Genomic DNA, 19101 nt, shown 5'->3' with positions numbered 1-19101 from the left:
TCCACCACCATCACCACCTCCACTACCATCATCATCATCACCACCTCCACCTCCATCACCACCGTCCACCATCACCACCTCCACTTCCATCACCACCTCCACCTCCATCACCACCTCCACCTCCATCACCACCTCCACCTCCATCACCACCTCCACCTCCATCACCACCACCACCTCCATCACCACCTCCACCTCCATCACCACCTCCACCTCCATCACCACCTCCACCTTCCACCATCACCACCTCCACCTCCATCACCACCTCCACCTCCATCACCACCGTCCACCATCACCACCTCCACTTCCATCACCACCTCCACCTCCATCACCACCTCCACCTCCACCTCCATCACCACCTCCACCTCCATCACCACCTCCACCTTCCACCATCACCACCTCCACCTCCATCACCACCACCACCTCCATCACCACCTCCACCACCACCACCATCACCACTGTAATCTCCACCACCACCACCACCTCCACTACCATCATCATCATCACCACCTTCCACCACCATCACCACCTCCACCACCACCACCTCCACCACCATCTCTACCACCATCACCACCTCCACTACCATCATCATCATCACCACCTCCACCTCCATCACCACCGTCCACCATCACCACCTCCACTTCCATCACCACCTCCACCTCCATCACCACCTCCACCTCCATCACCACCTCCACCTCCATCACCACCACCACCTCCATCACCACCTCCACCTCCATCACCACCTCCACCTCCATCACCACCTCCACCTTCCACCATCACCACCTCCACCTCCATCACCACCTCCACCTCCATCACCACCGTCCACCATCACCACCTCCACTTCCATCACCACCTCCACCTCCATCACCACCTCCACCTCCATCACCACCTCCACCTTCCACCATCACCACCTCCACCTCCATCACCACCACCACCTCCATCACCACCTCCACCACCACCACCATCACCACTGTAATCTCCACCACCACCACCACCTCCACTACCATCATCATCATCACCACCTTCCACCACCATCACCACCTCCACCACCACCACCTCCACCACCATCTCTACCACCATCACCACCTCCACGACCATCATCACCACCTCTATCACTATCTCCACTTCTACTACATCATCACCTCCGTCACTGCCACTGCTGCTACCTTCTCTATCACCATCTTTACCACCATGACCATCTCTAAATACTCTACCATTGCCAGCAGCATCTTCCCTACTAACACCGCCTCTACTGTTGCCATAGCCACCATCAGCACCACTGTGAACACCGTATCTAGAATTCTTAACACCACCTCCATTATCACCACCCTTACCAGCCCCTCTGCCATCACCACCGCAACATCACCTTTCCCCTTCCCGTCCTCAACACCTGCTTCCATGGCCATCGCCACCTCCTTCATCGTCACCGTGACCATTCCAGCCAGCATCCTTATCGCCATCACCGCAGCCCCTCCGCTGCTACGGCTACCATCACAGCAGTATGTCCATGGTCACCCCAGCCACTGCAATAACTAACCCTCCCCACCATGCCCCGCACCGTCCCCATCAGTAGCACTTCCTCCTCCACCACTGCCATCGACGTCTAAATAACGACGAGACTAGAGGCAGGCAATCTACTCACGGCATATTCCCTGACAGGACAGCTGAGCAGAACTGAGTGGGGGTGGTCGGAGGGGTCCGCTTCTCCGAGAGACACACATGACCAGGAGCAGAGACCTGCCACAGTTCAGCCCTGTGGGGAGGGGAGGTGGCCCTGCCCGCCTGGGGAGCACTTAGGAAAACAGGCTGATTTTGCAGGCGTGGGTGGGTGGAGGTTATGCTAGCAACACATCTTGGCCATGCCTGGCTCTTGTTACTCTCTAGTGGATGTGAATTTTGGCAGGTCCCTGGCTCCTGGCCACCTGCCTGGACTGGTCATGGCAGTGAGGTCATGAGAGTGGCGGCACTGGGAATACTGGGGCTTGGGGAGGGGAGGAGCCCCCCGCCCTGGCTGGGAGGGGGAGAGGCCTAGCTCCTCAGGCTGACCCTGGGGAGAGCCATTGAGTAGGCACGCGTCCCGAAGCCTGGGCTCGGCCTCTGGTCACTGGCTCCTGGCGCTCTGGGCTCTGGGGTTCTCTTTCCAGGGGACACTGTGCTACTCAGATTGGCCTCCTGGGGGGATACAGGGGTCAGAGGGCTGTGATCTGGGGCTGGGGAGGGAAATGACTAGCAGGGAGAAAGCCCCATTTCTTCCTCAGCTGAGTAACCCCTCTTTCCATGTCAGGCTGGTGTGTGCGTGTGCGTGTGTATCAGTGAGAGTGCTTGTGTGTTAGTGTGAGCGGATGTGTGTGGGGTGGTGGTGGTTGGGGGTGGTGGGGGTGGGGAGAATGTTCCTAGAGAATCAAGTCACAGCTGCTCCCCTTACTCGTCCTTCTCTGGATGTCCCGGGACCCCAGCCGTTTCCATTGTCTTTAAGGCCTGGGGCCTGGCTGGCTCTGGGAACATCTCTCTCAGTTCTTCCAACCCCCTAAGCTAATCGCACCCTCCAGGCTCCGACTGGAGAGCCGAGGGAAGTGGGAAACAATCCTACCGTGGGATGAGTTATCTCTGCATCAGCCGTGCAAGCCGGTCAGACAGGCTGGCGACGGGAGGGCCTAGGGGCCACTGAGTCCAGAGGGTGGGGGCCAGGGAGGGGTAGTGAGAGCCCTGGAGAGGGGGCCTGGCCTCACTCACACCCTGGGAAATGGGTGTGGTTGAGTGGCTTCCCACTTGTCCATGTCAGGAAGGCCTTTTGCTGGGTTAGGAGCGCCTGCGGCAGGAGGGGAAGCCCTTCTGACGTACAGCAGGCGCGGGGATGGCCCTTCTCCGTTCATCCGGCCCCCTCCCTGCTGTGCTGGGACAAGGCTGCTACCTGTGTCTCTAGGGAGGCAATGGAAGCACGATGGGTCAAGGAACAGGGGAAGGTGGCACCCTTCATAAGAGGTGGAGCGAGGATTTGCATCAGGGTCCAACTGACTGCAGAGCTCCAGGCAGGGGAGGGAGGGGATGAGGATGGAAATGGGATGGGCAGGGGGAGTGGATTGTCTCCTTTGGGGTGGTGAGCCCTGCAGACTCACCTTGTGCTCCCCCGAGGATCCCACCTGATTTGACAGACAACCCAGAAACAGGAGCCAGACACAGGGGAGTCCTGACCACCAGCTTGCTCTCTGGCTGAGAACAAACCCGTCCTCTCTCTGGCCTCAGTTTCCTCTTCTGGCCTGAGTCCAGCGGTCCCCAGGGGCCTCCCAGCTTGCTATCTGGAGCCAAGCCACCTCTGTATGGAACTACTACTCTTCCTTGGGCTTCCCTTGGGCTCTGCCTGATCCCCGGGAATGGGGGTGGGATACGGAAGGGGGAAGGCAATGGCCTGGAAGACCCATGTGCGTCTGGACAGCTCCTGTGTGGCCAGCGCCTCTGATTGTTCTCTGTCAAGAGGGGCAGCAGCGTCACAGATCAGACAAGAGCCAAAGAGGCTCATTCATGCACAGACCCCACCGGGGCATGTGGGGGAGGGGGCTAGGGAGAGGGTCTGCTGGCATCAGGTTCCCATCAGCCTTAGACTCCCCTCAGCCTCCCTGACAATTCCCCTTCCCATCCAAAGAATTGCCAAACCCTGCCCTTGCACCTTCAAATTGCTCTTCAGCGTCTCCATGGCCACGTCCCTGGTCCCACTGTGGTCCAGGCCACCACCACTGCTCACCACTGCAGTGACCTCTAACTGGTTCCCAACGCCACTTTCCAGGGCCCCATCTGCAGACCGGGGTGCCAGTAGCCATGGGCTCCATTCTGGTCCCTGGGGTTCTCCTGCATGGTAGAGAAGAGCCGTACCCTTTCAGGCTTCCAAAGGCTGATTTTTTGGGAGGCAGATTGCAGGGCTTTCTTGGGGAGGCCCCTTTCTTGTGCTGGGACCACCAGCCTTTGGTGAGCAGTGAACACGGTCCTTAACCATATGTGTCCCGCTGCCCTCCCCCTAGGGACATCGAGCTTGGACCCCAGGCTCTTTGGGCCTTTGGCGCTCAGCCAAGTCATATCTGTCCAGCTTGCAACTTCTGGGTCAAACCGCCCCACACTCGAACTTCCCACAACGCAAACAGCAAAGCTCGACAAACATCTACGAGGGGTTCATAACTTTGCTCGAGTTGAACAGAAATTGAGGCTTGAAATAACCTGTCCAGACCGAGAGCAACTCAGGCATCCTATCTCACTACGGGCATAACACATAGCGTTCAGACAACACATAGCGCTCACACAACACATGGTGCCCGGAAAACACACAGCGCTCAGACAAGAGAGAGTGCATGGAAAACACAGAGTGCTCTGAACATATATAGTGCGGAGACAACAACACATAGCGCTCAGACCACAACACATAGCGCTCAGACCACATATAGAGCTCACACAACACAGAGTGCTCAGACAACAACACATGGTGCTCACACAACACATGGTGCTCAGACAACACATGGTGCTCAGACAATAGCACATGGTGCTCAGACAATAACACATGGTGCTCAGACAGCACACGGTGCTCACACAACACACGGTGCTCACACAACACACGGTGCTCACACAACACACGGTGCTCACACAACACATGGTGCTCAGACAACACACGGTGCTCAGACAACACATGGTGCTCACACAACACAGAGTGCTCAGACAACACATGGTGCTCACACAACACATGGTGCTCACGCAACACATGGTACTCACACAACACAGTGCTCACACAACACATGGTGCTCAGACAGCAGCATGTAGTGCTCACACAACTCGCAGTGCGGTGTTAGTACATGAGACGTTGGTCATGTGTGTTTTCTTGCACCTCATTTGCATAAAACATAGTGACCTGGCTCCCAATGAAGTTGATGCCTCCAGCAGCAAGGGGGCGGGAACTGTAAGAACAGCGATAATGTTAAAGAATGAAATCATTAAGAGATTTGGCGGCTGGATGCCAATGTGGCTACGTTGACATGATCAACATTAACATTAAAAAAATTAAAGTGCTAATGTAGTGAACAGTGTGAAGTCGCATGAGACAAAGGACCGGGACCACTGAAGAGGTCGGAAAGCGACTGTTCATTTGGATACAGCAGCAACGGCTTGCCGGTGATAGTGAATCCCAGAGAGCGATCTGAAACAAGGCTAAGAGCCTGCACAGTGAATCTGTTAGTGTACTGTTTGGGCCTCAGACCCAATGGTTTGGTTTTCCATGAGTTATTATGGGAAAAATAAGTTCAGTTCTCGAACTTCTCGCTGTTTGAATTTGGAACGAATTGAGTACAATCACCAAGATATCCCTGAACATACTCCAGTCTCCCAGTCAATTCTGGGAGCTAGCTCCTCTACATTTTCCCAAGAAATTATTCTTTCTTTCTTTTTGCTTATGAATGCCAGAGCCGGTTTCTGTTACTTGCAAACAAATAGGAGCCAGGAAAGAAAACCGAGCTGCGCAGGACTTCAGAAGGGCGGGAGGACACCGAGGGGAACAGAGTTTCACAGAAGTGAGAGCAAGGGTCTACTGTGGAGTCCAGACTCACCATTGGTGTCAATTTTTTAGTTAAAAAACGTCCAGAATGTCTGGGTAAGCACAGGAGCAAAGGCAAGAGGACACACAGCTGTGAACAGTGACTCACGGCGGGGGTAGCCTTGGATAGATCTTTGTTTCAAAGGACAGGAACTCGACTCATACTTGCTTAAGAAAAGAACAACAAAAAGTAATTTCTTGGCTAGGTCACGGGTAAGTCCAGGGCTGGATCTTTAGCCCAGATCAAATAATGTCCTCGGGATTCAATCACTTACTCTTTATTTCCCACTGTCTCGTGCATCTGCGCTCCCCTGCGTGGGCTTCGGTGGTAGGCAATGTTCCTGGCAGCTTCAGGGGACACCTGCCCCCGTGAGCCAGCAGCCCAAAGGGCAAGTCATTCTCCTTCGCAGCAGCACCACCAAAATCCCAGGACTGGTTCTGATTGGCCTGGCTTGGGCCTATGGCCATCTGGAATCAGTCTTGGTGACTCAAGAGTTTTCAAGCGTGAATCACATGATTACCCTTGAAGAGTTGGTGTGTGTGTGTGTGTGTGTTTGTGTGTAGGAGGTAATTATTGAAATCTAAGCCACTTTTCCTGAGCGACTCTCTAAAGCAGGAGTGAGGAATGTCTGGCCCATAGGCTTTATCAGGCCTTGTAAAGTCATCAGTAATAGCTACCATCACACGCCTCACCAGCGAGAAGCAATTCCATCCCTCACGTTACTCAAAACTCACTGCCATCGAGTCGATGTTGACTCACAGTGACCCTATAGGACAGGGTAGAACTGCCCCCTGTGGGTTTCTGAGACCACACACACTCTTTAGGAGAAAAGAAAGTTTCCTCTTTCTACTTCAGAATGGCCAGTGGTTTTGAACTGCTGACCTTCTAGCTAGCAACCCCATTCATAATGACTGCACCTCCAGGGCCCACCACGTCAAACTCAACACACACTGCCATGGAGTCAATGGCGACTCCCAGGGGCCCTCTACGGCACGGCAGAACGGCCTATGAGTTTCGGAGGCTGTCACTCTGCGGGAGCAAAAGGCCCCACCTTTCTCATGGGGAGCGGCCGGTGATTTTGAATTGCTGGCCTGTGGATCACAGTCCAAGTGGTGACCACTATGCCACCAGGGTTCCTGCCTCCATCACATTAGACCCGAATTAATGAACTGGTTGGCCAGCAAGGCCCTCGAATGTTATAGCTATCCACATGGCCCAGAGCAGAAAACAGTTCTGCACCCTGATCTAATGGAAATCGAGACATATTTATCAGAAGGGGTGGGTTCTGGGCATTGATGGAAGGGGCCAATGACTGACCACATTTGGATCTGGGGGCCCCATCTGGAAGGTATTTGAGGCCCTTTGAATCATGCTTCCTCAAAGCCATGGCTACAGGCCGGCAAAGCCTCCCTTGAACACCGCCCGTTTGGTGGTGGCAGGATGGGCAGCGGCAGCAGACAGGCTCTGCAGTCAAAGACCTGGGCATCCGCCAGAGCTTTGCCACTTATTTTTCCCCCCTCTTCTGAGCCTCAGTTTCTCATTTGAAAACAGGATTCATACAGTAACAGCAACCGGCCACGTAGAACCTTTATGAACAGTAAGTGGAAGAACCTATGCAAAGGCCCTGAAGCCGGTTCGTGCAAGAGCGCAAGCTCAGTGGAAGCTTGCTGTCCCACAGTGGCCATTCTTGGATAGGGAATTGGATAGTCCTTGGAGCCCCGCTTCTTCCAGCTTCCAGGGTCTCCCCAGAAGAGGCCCCAGAGCTCACATGTGACCCAGCCTCAGCTCCAGGCACAGGGGAGAGTGGAGACCTGATAGAAGGCATTCCCATGGGGCTGGTGGGAGGATGCTGGAGGACCAGGGGAGGGGAGAAGTAGGGCAAGGATGAGTTAGACCAAGAGGGTAAGAGCCAAGGGGAATGGCGGTTTTGGGCAGAACCAGCAGGGGTCACTGTGGATCTAAGTAACCTCGGGAACTGGCAGGGTGGCCCTCAGGCCCCTCCCACTGTCCTACCTGCCTGGGCACTGTCTTCACCTGGATGCACGCATGGCTTTGGCCCATTCTGGGCAGCGAGTGGGCGGAGGCGGCTGCCTGGATACCTGCCCCGGGTGCCCTCCCTGACCTGAGCGGTCCCTCCCCCCAAGGGAAGTCTGTGTGGCTGGGTGTGCTCCGGCTTTCCACCTCACTGGACCCTGAGTTCCAGCAGGGCCTAGAAGATGCTCCTCCGGGCAGTGCTCCGAAGTTCTTCTCCGGTCCTCATCTCAGAACCCAGGGAACCTGTTGGGCTTCAACTCAAGTTCTGGCACTTATTGGAACCCTTTCGCCCCCACGCAGGCCAACACTGGTTTACGGCATTGTGATGTCAGGGGCAAATGCTCCTGGGAGAGGCTAATGTGTCCAGCACATTTCCTCCCTCCCATTGCAGTGGTTCCAACCCACCATCAGCTGCTCCAAGGGACAAAGCTGCAGCACTCTGCCCCCGTGAAGATTCGCAGCTTTGCAAACTCTACGGGGCAGTTTGACTCTGATGTCGTGGTGACGTAGGCTGCTAACCTCAAGGCCAGCAGTTTGAAACCACCAGCTGCTCCAAGGGACAAAGCTGGGACTGTCCACTCCAGTGAAGAGTCACAGTCTCAGAAACTCACAGGGGCAGTTCTACCCTGTTCTAGAGGCAATGAGTCGTGAGGCTGTGAACTTGGTTTCTGTGCTTCACAGGGTCGCTGTGAGTTGGAATTTACTCAATGGTAGCGGACAACAGGCCAGTGCTAGGATGCTCACAGAAAGGTCGGGGGTTCAAACCCACCGGCAGTTTTGCAGAAGAAAAGACTGGAGTCCTGCTCCCATCAAGCTACAGCCGGGGGTCCGTGGGGCCGCTCCGCTCTGTGCTGTAAGGCCACGACGAGTCAGCGCACAATTGTGAAGCAAGGTCCCTGCTTTACTCTCAGCTATTCCCCTGAAGGTGGGCAGTGACAGTGGGACCCACCCAGCAGCGTCCTGGAGAAAGGCCCAGTGATCAATGTCCATGAAGAGTAGACTCAGGCAGGCTCTCCGGAGCAGGTCTACCCGGTCACCAGCATCGGAACGGATTAGAGAGCAATAGGCTGTGGTCTTACTGCAAAGTGCTGTGCAACACGTGCCCACTGCAGGGAAACTGGACGGAAAAGGACCCCTCCACCTCTTGCTCCCGGCCCCTCCTTGGGCCACTCTCTTCATTCTACCTAGGGAGGAGGTGATCAGATGGCCTCCTCCCCAGTGCACCCATTCCTACCAGGGCGAAGCAGGTGAGCCAAAAACTCTTCTGTGGTGTATCTGGTTGGCGGGGGTGGGATTGGTGGTTAAGTGCTCTTTCTAGTTGAAAGGGCGGCGGTTCAAGCCCACCCACAGGTACTTCGGAAGTCAGACCAGGTCTTGTGTTCCAGAAAGATCTCAGCCTTGAAAAGCCCCGGGACAGCTCTCCTCTGCACACACCAACCAGCCATGCGTCAGAGCCAGCAACAGCCGTGGGTTACATGTTGGGTGGCTGACTGCAAGATTAGCGGTTGGGATCCCCCAGTTGCTCTGAGGAAGAAAGGGGAGGCTGTCTGTCCCGTAAAGACTTACAGCCTCGGAAACCCCAGGATGTTACTTCCACTCTGTCTTCTGAGATTGCTGTCAGTCAGCAGAGACGTGGTGGCAGTTGGTGACCTCACCCACCCTATTGAGTGGCTTAGAAGCTGAGCAGGCCCTGGGGTCCTTGGGGACAGAAAGTAATCGTCTTTTGCATCTCCAAACAGAGGCTTGGAGAGGGGCCCTGACTTACTGGGGCTTCACACTGAGTCAGTGGCAGGGCCCTCTGGACTCCTGGCTCCTGGCTGGGTGTCCTCTCCTCGAACCCCCAAAGCCATAAGGCTCGCTAGGGAGCTGTCCCCCGTGGGCAAGGCCGAAGTTCCCTGGACAGACCTCGCTGGGCCACCCCAGCTGGGGGCGTGCTGTGCGCATGCGCGTGTGCGCCGCGCTTGTGTAACAAGCTCTGGGGCGTGTGCGCGCACCTGGTAACCTGATGCAACAGGGAAGTTGTGGTCCCGTGAGCATGGGTGTGGGCTCTTGGCTGGAGCCCAAACCACAAGTAATATTTGGCTTGTGGCTGCAGAGGCCTGGCCTGGGGGGGGTCTCAGGCTTGCCTGCGTCAGGCCTCCTCCCTCCCTGGCTGCCCATATCTTGGTCTTGGTGGGCACAAGGCTTGGTATGGGGTCACCTGGGCAGGTTATATGGGGAGGGGGGCGCCCTCTCCTATCCTTGTCCTGTCTGCCAGCGTGATGACTGTGACAGGAAAGGGGCAGGCAGGCCTTACCTCTCTCTGGTTCCGTTTCTCCCAGCATCTCTCCAGACTGGCCCCTACCCTCCCAGCCAGGGCCTTCACCTCCGCCCCAGGTCATCCTTCACGACACCACCTCTCTGCCACCTCCTGAGGCCCCAGCCCCTTCCTTCTGCCCGGGGTCTTTCTCAGACACTCACTTTTGAACAGAAAGTTGTGTGTGTGTGTGTGTGTGTGTGTGTGTACAACAAGGGCAGCTACTTCGAAGTCGGACCAACTCTGCCCTAGGAGCTGAGTGACAGACAGTAAAGCTCGTGTCCCTCCCGCTGCTTGTCTGAGAGGTGGAGAAACTGAAACGTCTGCCACAGAGCTGTGGGGAGGGGAGTATGTGTCCAGGGAGTATGTGTCCCCAGTTCTTGGAGGAGACCCCAGGTATGGGGGTTGCCCTTTCATTGGGCACTCCCATCCACAGAGTGCCAGTCACCAGACAGGCAGCAGAGTGAGCCAAGGGCTCCGGGAGGAGACGGCAGGGAAAGCAGGCACTGCCCTGCTAGTCCTGGGTTTGGTGAGGGAGACTCAGAGGCCATCGGTGAGCCCACCACATCCTCTCTGGAGAGAGACTAGATGTGCGTCTTCTTACCTCTCCCACCTGCTCCACTCCTCAGAGAGGGAGGATCCCTGTGAGTGCCCAGAGGGTCCACGGATACAGGGCAGGCCGCAGAGAGGGCAGAAGGGCCTCTGAGCACAACATCCTCACCTCCTTCCCTGACAGGTCTGCAGCTGCCCTCCTGGGATGCCCCCCAGTGTTCTCAGAATGTCCTGAGACATTGATGCTACTGTTTCCTGCTATTTATTTGTATCTCAGAAACCGTATCCAACCACAAGTACTGTTTCTCAACACACCCTCCATTTATACACTATTAAAAATTTCATTTTATTGGAGGCTCGTACAACTCTTATCACAATCCATACATCCATCCATTGTGTCAAGTACATTTGAACATTTGTTGCCATCATCATTCTCAAAACATTTTCTTTTTTTAAAATTAAATCATTTTATTGGGGGCTCGTACAACTCTTATCACAATCCACACATCCATCCATTGTGTCAAGCACTCCTGTGTACCTGGTTCTCTCATCATTCTAAAAACATTTGCTTTCTACTTAAGCCCTTGGTATCAGCTCCTCATTTTCCCCCTCCCTCCCCGCTCCCCTATCCTTCATGAACCCTCCATAATTCATGAATCATTATTATTTTGTCATATCTTACACTGTCTGATGGCTCCCTTTTCTGTTGCCCATCCCCCAGGGAGGAGGTTATATGTAGATTCTTGTCATTGGTTCCCCTTTTATTCCTCACCTTCTCTCTAACCTCACGGCATCGCCACTCCCACCACTGGTCCTGAGGGGTTCGTCTCTCCTGGATTCCCTGTGTTTCCAGTTCCTATCTGTACCAGTGTCCATCCTCTGGTCCAGCTGTATTTTTAAGGTAGAATTGGGATCATGATAATGGTGGGGGGGGGAGGAAGGATTAAAGAACTGGAGGAAAGTCGTACGTTTCATCGTTGCTACACTGCACCCTGACTGACCCATCTCCTCCCCAGAACCCCTCTGTAAGAGGATGTCTAGTTGCTTACAGATGGGCTTTGGGTCCCCACTCTGCACTCCCCCTCATTCACAATGATAGGATTATTTTGTTCTTTGATGCCTGATGTGTGATCCCTTCAACACCTTGAGATCACACCGGCTGGTGTACTTCTTTCATGTGGGCTCTGTTGTTTCTCAGCTAGATGACTGCCTGTTTATCTTCAGGCCTTTCAGACCCCAGACTCTATATGTAGTCGAGAGGAATTCCTGAAACCCAACTGAAGGCTGAACATGATGGTTTGATGAGAAGAAAGTAAAAAAAAATAGAGGAAAGAACTAGGAGGCAAAGGGCACTTATAGAGATCTAAATATAGGCATGTACATATGTAAATATTTATATATGATGAGGGGGAAATAGATCTATGGACATATATTTTTAGGTATAGTATTGAGGAAACAGATGGACAGTGGGCCCCCACTCAAGTACTCCCTCAACACAAGAACACTTTGTTCTATTAACCTGGCATTCCGTGATACTTACCTTCCTGATTCGACTGCTGAAGACAAAGTGGGTGCATAAGCAAACGTGGTGAAGAAAGCTGATGGTGCCTGGCTAGCAAAAGATATACACTATTTTTTGTAATTGCTTGTTGAATATAGGTTTACAGAGCCGGTTTGTTTTCCATCTGACAATCGTACATATTGTGTTTCGTGCCGTCGACTACAGTCCCCACAGTGTCTATCACTTATCCACGTCCTCCCTGTATTTCTCCTGGTCAGTCCTCCTCTCCTAACCCTTCTGAACTGTGTCCTTGTGTCAAGGTCACCTGCTTGACCTCAAATGATGGCTCATTCTAAGGGGCTCGTACCTCACTAATGTTACTGTTTTCCTTGAAGACCTGTCTATTGGTTGTCTAAGAACAGAGCCATGGGCATGAGTTCTTTCCAGACCTGAAGGGTGACTAAGGGTTATAGTTGGTTGTTTTTTTTTTGGGGGGGGGGAGGCGTGAGGACGGGGTTCCACCAGTATCTATGAGATGAATAAGCCTCATCTTTTTTTGTGTGGATTATTTAAATTCCAAAGAATTTATCATCAAAACTACACACAGAACTGAAGCTGTACATAAAGTAAACTTTTACAAGCTGTTGCGGATACATGGCGACCTAAGTGTACACACGGCTGGGGAGGACGACAGGAGAGCCCAGGAGGAATGTCGAGAGTGGCCATGCAGCTCCTCTTGATTTAGACACTCATGACACACTCAATGAAGTCATCGTATGGGAAGTTCACAACACCTTGCTGGCCAGTGTTCCGTCTTCGAGAGCTGTCTGTGAGCGCCCTGAGTTTGACGCAGCAGTACCTTTTTGCAATTGAGTTCACAGCCTGGGGACTCAACCTGAATCCCATCGTCGTCAGAGCCTTCTGCAATTCCTGAGGGTCCACGGTGCCACTTTGATCGCAGTCAAAGTTGATGAAGTGCTATCTCCAGCCGTTCAGTACAGCCCAGAGTTCTTTAAACTCAGTGAAAGCCATTGTGCCAGACATGTCTCTATCCAGCAGAGAAACCATCAGCCGACATGTCTCCAGGTTAAAAGGTTTGTAGCCGCCGACAATGCCCGACTGGGTGAGACATCTCTGCAACTCGTCTGCATCGATTTGCCCATCCTGTCTGGAGACGGAAGCAAAGTAGCTGTAGAGCGGGTCCTGAGTTTGTCCGGGAAACGCGGGCCCCTCCGTACCTGCCTGGGTAGAAGCCGCAGCCCGCTCCTCCGCCGCCTGGGTTCCCGGGGTATGACATGGTGCCTACGCTGCCGCCGCCGCCCTCGCCGTGCCCCGCTGGCTCCGCTGCCGCCTAAGCCTCATCTTTTAATGAATGATTTTGAGTTCTGTTCTACATTTCCCACTCCCATCTAGGACCTCCTAATGGGATCCCTTTCAGAGCAGTTGACAGCTGTAGCCAGGCACCATCTAGCTCTCCTGGTCTCAGGGTCAGGGAGACTGATGTTTGTCTGGTCCGTTAGTCCATTGGACTGATTGTTTACACCTGCCTTTCAGTGTTTTCACCCTCTTTCTTCCTGACACAGAGACCAATGAGCTTTGCAGACCTCTGTCAATACCCAGGGAGGATGCAGTGCATCGCCCTTGTGGACTGTGCTATCCGATTGAACTTGATGTCCTCCAAAACCATGGTCCCGTGGTCTCTCCCACCCCATTTCCCCTCTTTCCCTCAGCCGCTGGTGATCATGACTTTATTTTTGTCTCTATGTACTTGTCTCTTCCAGGTGTTTCTTGTGGGAGAAAGAAAGGCTCTCTACTCCTGCCAAGATTGCATACGGCCATGGAGATCAGTAGGCACAGTTCTCTCGGCTCTCCATGAGTCAGAATGGACTCAGTGGCAGCGAGCTAGTTTGTGTAAGCGATCATACGATACTGTCTTTTTGTGCCTGATTTATTTCACCTGACACTCTTTCCAGGACTATCCATGTTGCAGCATGCTCAGGACCCCCATGCCTCTTTACGGCTGAATCATATTTCCTGGTACGACACAGTGACGTGGCTACAAAGCCAAGGTTGGCTGCCTGTATCCATCCAGCGGCACGGTGCAAGACAGGCGGCCCCGTGGATGGCGTCCTCCTGGACGCACCTGGTGGCCATGGGTCAGAATGGCCCTGATGACAGCGAGGGGTTTTGGCGCATGACTGGGTTTGGGGTGTGCATCCGTGCACCTGCTGATGGAAACTCGGGTGGTTGCCACCCTTGGGCTGTTGTGGCTATGGCTACAATGAACAAGGACTGCTTGTGGGCGTGATGATGTCCCAATGGCGCTTTGAAACTCCTTGTCACGGAGGCCACTGTGATTCACGGGGACTCCCTGTGGCTCCGGGAACAACGGTGTGCGCTCCGCAGGGTTTTCAACGACTGCCATCTGTGGGAAGTGAATCACCAGGCTCCCCTTCCTGCGGGGTGCTTCTGGGAAAGCTCAGACCCCAACCTTTCCGTGAGCAGCCAAGTCTGAATGTTGCTCCGGCGTGTGCTGCTGAGTCTATTCAGACGCAGTAAGCTGGCAGAGCCGAGCGGCCTGCCCTGCAGGGTTTCCTCCATGGCACAGAGGGCTCGGTGTTTTCTCTTTCAGAATGACCGGGCGGGGCAGAAACTCCAGTCTTGGTTGCCGGTGGGTGGGACTGAGTCAGTTCCAACCCATAGCGACTCGACGGCCAACAGAAGAAACACGTTGTCTCATGTCTGCGTACGGCTTCCTGTGTGCCAGGCTTCCAGAAGAGGCCCTGCTTCCGCTGCACCGCGGTCATTCACATGACACACACAGGAACCGACTGCGTGAGGGGGCTCCAGGTTTGCGAAACCTGCAGAACAGCTGCCGTGTTTGTGTAAAGTTCCAGCAACTCCTTTCGTCCGTCCAGCAGAAGGAGGCGCGACTGTTCTCCGTGAGGAATCTGTGTGGGAGGGAAGGGACATGCCTTCTTCAAATTCAAATCGCTCCTGTCATCTGACCTCGGGCCCTCAGGCCCCCTCACATCACTCCATTTATTTTATGGGGGTCAGCGCCTTGGCCACCCAAACAGCTCTCTAGCTATTTGTGTGCTTGGTTGTCCATTGTCACCCTCTCTGTGTAGACACCAAGGTCCATGAGGGCAGGGACTTCATCGTTCCCATCCATAGTCCCCAAGTCTTAAATCACGTGCCTGGACACAGTAGATGCTCAGCAACATTCGGGGGACGAATGAACCCATGACCCATGGGAGGAAGGGGCCTCCCTGTGTGTGTGTGTCCTCTGTTACCCACACTGTCCAGCACCAACTTGGCCCTGGCACTTGACTTGTTGACCGAGAAATGACTGAATGGACGGAAGCGTGTGCAGGGCCCTGTGGCTGTGGCCCTCTTCCTCCAAGGTCCGGGCCCCAGTGGAAGGTCTTTGGCCACGGGAGATGTGGGGGAGACTCGCTTCTTTCTGGACCTCAGTCTGGGTTCTCTGCGTGATTGTGTGTGGGTCCGGAGTGGGTGGGTACGGGGGAAAGCATGGGAACTGGAAGAGAGAGAGAACACTCCGTGAGTAATTTCTTTGTGTCCAAAGGCAGGGGAGATGGAGCAGAGGAGGGCCGGAGAAGCCTTCCAGTAGGTGGGAGATGAATAGGTGAGTCAGGGCTGTTGTAAGTTTCCATCACGTGGATTTCGATGAGCTTCCCCAGAGGGTTCGCCAGCCTGTGTTCTTTACGAGAGCAGATCGCCAAGGGTGTGTGCCTCTGAGCAGCTGGGTGGGCTTGAACTGCCAACCCTTTAGGTAAGGGAGTGAATATCAATGACATTTTGAGCTCCTGGAGGGCAAGCCCCAACCGGATGGATCTGCATAGCCTCAGCCTCCCAAGCACGGAGACCAACTTGCAAAGAAGGAATGGCTTCACAGTGGGAAAGCTTGCGAAGAAGCACAGGAAGAGGTCCAAGGTGCAGGGAGGCCTTGTGACAAGGGGCCCTGGAGGGGCAGGGGATGGGAGAACCAAAACCCCCTCCAGGACAGTAAACATTTGCATTGGAACCCAGTGCTGAGCCACAGAAAACGAGTGTGCCAAACGAGACTTACTCAGAACAAAAGGGGCCCAAAACAGTTCGTGAAGGGTGAGATGTAGATTACCGAACAGCATGAACGATCTCATTTTTGTAAATAAATATATACATATTTATACATATATGAGTGGGCTTCAAAAGGTTTGTGGAAAACTTCCGGTATCTTTTGATTCCATTTTCCCCATGAACCCCTTAAAGCCCCTGTGATAAGTTTTGTGTCAACTTGGCTGTGGTGGGGTTTTTAGTAGTTTGGCAGTAATGCCCCCTGATAAGACCTACTGCAATGTAATAAACTTCACGATGGGATGTAGCCTAATGCAATTGACTCCGTAAGCAGCCAGCACTTGTGGTGGTGGGTTGCCTTTTTTGGCCTAATTGGAAGGAAGACTTCTGGGGCCGTGCCCTGCTCCTTCTTCAGCAGACTCTGTGGGAAATGCGTTTCACGCCTGCTGGGTCTGAATCCTGCCCTGTTGCCTGCTGATCCCAGGAGCCATCACAGGACTGTCGACCAGGGGTTCATTTGACTGTGTATCCACCAGCCTGTGGTATTTCTGTTTCGTCTCCCAGCTTCTTTGTTTGTCAGCACCCACAGCGACACGGGACAGGAGAAGCTTCCAGTTTACCATTTGATCCATGAACTCGAGCCAGACTGGACTTTCCTGTTTCTACAACGGCGGGAGCCATTTCTTGATGTAAATTTCTTTCTACACACACACACACACACACACACACACACACACACATCTAAATATCACTGGTTGGATTTTCTAGAGAACCCAGCCTGGCATAGTCCTCTTGCATAGAGTTACAGGTGTATATATGGCTGACGTTCACCTGATCCAACCCATAGTGTTTTCAGTGGCTTCTGATGCATATGAAAGTTGGACATTGAATGAAGAAGACCGAAGAAGAACGGGTGCATTTGGATGGTGGTGCTGGAGAAGAAGGTGGACAGTCTCACGGACTGCCAGAAGAGCAGTCCAAGATGTCTTGGAAGAAGCACACCCAGCCTGCTCCTTAGCAGCGAGGATGGTGTGACTTCATCTCACTTACTTTGGAGTTGTTGGCAGGAGAGAGCAGTCCCTGGAGCAGGACATCCTGCTTGGTAAGGTAGAGGAGCAGCGAAAAAGAGAAAGGCCATCGACAAGAAGGACGGACACAAGGGCTGGCGCAATGGACTGCAGCAGCAGCAATTGTGAGCCAGCCAGGACCTGGCCGTTCCCAGGTCGCTATGAGTTGGAGCCAACTTGACAGCACTTAACAACAACGACAACAGCACACCTATGCATAGAGACGACCAACCAGCTGTCAGTTTGCAGAGGACGTGATGCCGAAGGCCATGCTGTCAGTATTTCAAGCACCAGCAGGGTAGGATGCGCCATGATGGAACCGACGAAGACAGCTGGGAAAGAAAGGGCTGATGATCTAACAAAATGAATGAACCCACGAGGAGCCCTGGTGGCAGTGTGGGGTAAGCATTGGGCTTCTAAACTACAGAGTGGGGAGTTCAAACCCCATCAGCCTCTTCTTGGGAGGAAGAGGAGGCTACTCTGATCCCGTAAAGAATTACAGCCCTTCTCTCCAAGCACTGTGGCATAAGGCTGGAAATCAACAGAAGGATGGTGAAGAAAACAAGGGCAAACACTTGGAGGATGAATAACTCTCTAATGCAAAAGGAGTTGGTACTGATCCAGATCAGAGATGAAATAAGGAAGTTTCAAGAATTACAGCCCTGGAAAACCCTATGTGTGGTCACTGCGAGTTGGGATCCATTTGAAGGCAGCAGGCAGGTGTATGTTCCCCGGAGGGGTTATCTCTGTTTCTTGCAATGCACCAGAGGTTAACAGGTGATTTAGTTTATTGCCCCAACCTGGCCAATAAACACATGTGGGGTTAATTGAAGGGCGGAGAGATAATTGGCTCCGTGAGCCTCGCCTTTCGAGTTCTTGGGTCTCTTGCTTTTTGATGGTCTGACCAGGGTGCAGCTGCCTTAGCCAGTTCCCTGCTTCAGCTGGCAAGACTTACTTCCTGCAAGAGATCCCTGAGGAGAAGCCACATGAACCTACCCTGATGTAGCCCTGGGTGCTGGAGCAGCTGTGTGGAGACCCCTGCCAGTGCTGAGATGTTTACACGTTCACTGACTCGGCTTTCCTCCTGTAGCCGGCATCATAGTGTGTGTTTTGTGAGATGGAGGAGGACTTTGTGGATTGGTGTTGGACATATGGGTTAATGTTGGACTTGTGGGCTTGGGCAGCACTGGGTTGGGATTTTTTTTGATGTGCACTTAACCTTTATATAAAACTCCCTCTTATACATGAGTTTCTGCGGATTGTTCTCTATGGACTTGGGTGTAAAGGAGAAAGGAGGGCCATCAGAGAAAGAAGAGAGATTGGCAGGGGAGAAAGAAGACGAGGGTGGAGGCTGATAAGTGGTATGAACTATTGAACGCAGAGGCAATAGTCTGAAATGAGAAGGTGCCCACGTAATTAACAAAAAAATTCATTACGAAAAATTAACCAAGGAAAATCATGCAGATCATAACAGAGTGTTGTCTGCTCACTCGCCTGGGGCAAGTCATCAGGGGGCATCTATTGGTGGACAAGGACATCATGCTTGGTGAAGCAGAGGGCCAGCAAGAGTCAGGGGGACCCGCTGGTGAGATGAGTTAGCCCAGCAGGTCCAGCGATGAACTCACACATGCTGGGCAGATGCAGATGCAGACGATGCAGGCACGGACACAGCCTCATTCATTTGTACATACGGTCATCCGGAATTAGGATGATCTCACAGCGGCTAAGAATCACAGCCTCTGTAGAAAAATCCTCACGGTCCGGTCCATCAGACTTTAAACAGTAGCTATTTCCAGTTGCTGAAACGATGGTGTGGGAGGGAGGCCATTTCCTGCCAACCATGATGTATAAAGGTGTCAGGGTGGAATCCTACCTGTCAATCAGGTCACAGCTTTGTGCTTGGGGGTGTGGCCTTCTGTGAGGCGAACCCTGGGATCCTCCCCCTCACTCTGCCCATTCCTTTTTGCTGGGGCTGTGGGGGCCACCCTGAGAGTTGCAGGCGCCTCC

At 53.4% G+C, this 19101-nt stretch overlaps 1 pseudogene; it reads right to left on the bottom strand.

The window, feature by feature from the left end:
• Window positions 1-12688: 12688 nt before the first annotated feature.
• LOC142452936 (sorcin pseudogene) lies at window positions 12689-13244 on the bottom strand (annotated as a pseudogene).
• Window positions 13245-19101: the final 5857 nt, after the last annotated feature.

The sequence above is a fragment of the Tenrec ecaudatus genome, chromosome 7 (genome assembly GCF_050624435.1).
Source record: "Tenrec ecaudatus isolate mTenEca1 chromosome 7, mTenEca1.hap1, whole genome shotgun sequence".
NCBI lineage: Eukaryota > Metazoa > Chordata > Mammalia > Afrosoricida > Tenrecidae > Tenrec > Tenrec ecaudatus.
Note: the sequence above shows the minus strand (reverse complement) of the source record. Positions and strands in the feature narration are given on the sequence as shown.